Below are 1273 nucleotides of genomic sequence, written 5' to 3' on the forward strand. Positions count from 1 at the left end.
TCTGATTAGTGAGTTTAATTCATTTATATTTAAGAAAATTATGTAAAGACTTACTATTGCCATTTTGTTAATTATTTTCTATTTTGTCCCTCTCTTCCTCTCTTGCTGTTTTCCTTTGTTCTTTGATGATTTTATTTGGTGATTTGCTTTGATTCTTTTCTCTTTACCTTCCTGGTATCTATTGTAGTTTTTTTTCCTTTGAGGTTAGCTCAAGGCTTGCGTATTTATCTTTATAGTTGTAACTTCTATTTTAAGTTGATAATAGTTTAACTTCAATCCCATACTGAAATACTACACTTCTATTCCACCCCACAGACTTTGTGTTCTTATAGTCAGAGTTTGCTTATATTTGTATTTTGTATCCATTAACAAATTTTTTAACTTTTATATTAGGGTAAAAATTAATTTACACATCATCATTACAGTCTTAATTTAATCTGTGTATGTCTATATATTTAGCTTCACTAATGAGATTCACACTTTCAAATGCTTTCATGTTACTCTTTAGCATGTTTTTCTTTCCACTTGAAGAACTCTCTAAAGCATTTCTTGTAAGGTAGGTCTAGTGGTGCCAAACTCCCTCAGTTTTTGTTTGTCTAGGAATGATTTTTAATCTCTTCTACATTTTAACAGGTAATATTTCTGAGTATAGAATTCTTGGTTGGCAGTATTTTTCTTTCAGTACTTTGAATATATCATCTCATTATCTCATGACCTGCAAATTTCCTGCTGAGAAATCTACTGATAGTCTTATGAGCGCTCCCTTATATGTGAAGAGTCGATTTTCTCTCACTGCTTTCAAAATTCTCTCTTTGTCCTTGACTTGTGGCAATTTGATTATAATACATCTCATTATAATCTTTTAGTTGATTCAGTTTGGGGACCTTTTAGCTTTATGAATTTCTGTGGCATACTTTTGCAGGGGTTATGCTAATCTTCTCTATATAGTTCCAATTTCAATACTGAAAATATATGTGCTGCTGAAGTGAGAACATATTTTTACTAGTATTATTTTATACATTCTTCTGTTTTTTCTTATGCAAGTACAAATGAACTTGAATGTTCTTGCTTTCCTCCCATTTTGCACAAAAGATAACATACTATACATTACTCTGTAGTTTGCTTTTTTCCCACTTGATATATCCTGGAGGTCTTTTTTGTGCATGATATTCCTTATCAGTTATTAATAACTATACTATCAATATATTCCATTCTGTGAATGAAACATGAGTAATTTCACTAATCCACCATCGTTGTCCACTGAGTTGTTTTC

The 1273-nt window shown here is 30.8% G+C and overlaps 1 pseudogene; it reads right to left on the reverse strand.

Moving 5' to 3' along the window:
- Nucleotides 1–877: 877 nt before the first annotated feature.
- LOC133082785 (U6 spliceosomal RNA) lies at nucleotides 878–976 on the reverse strand (annotated as a pseudogene).
- Between the last annotated feature and the right edge of the window lie 297 nt (nucleotides 977–1273).

The sequence above is a fragment of the Eubalaena glacialis genome, chromosome X (assembly GCF_028564815.1).
Source record: "Eubalaena glacialis isolate mEubGla1 chromosome X, mEubGla1.1.hap2.+ XY, whole genome shotgun sequence".
In the NCBI taxonomy this organism is placed as follows: domain Eukaryota; kingdom Metazoa; phylum Chordata; class Mammalia; order Artiodactyla; family Balaenidae; genus Eubalaena; species Eubalaena glacialis.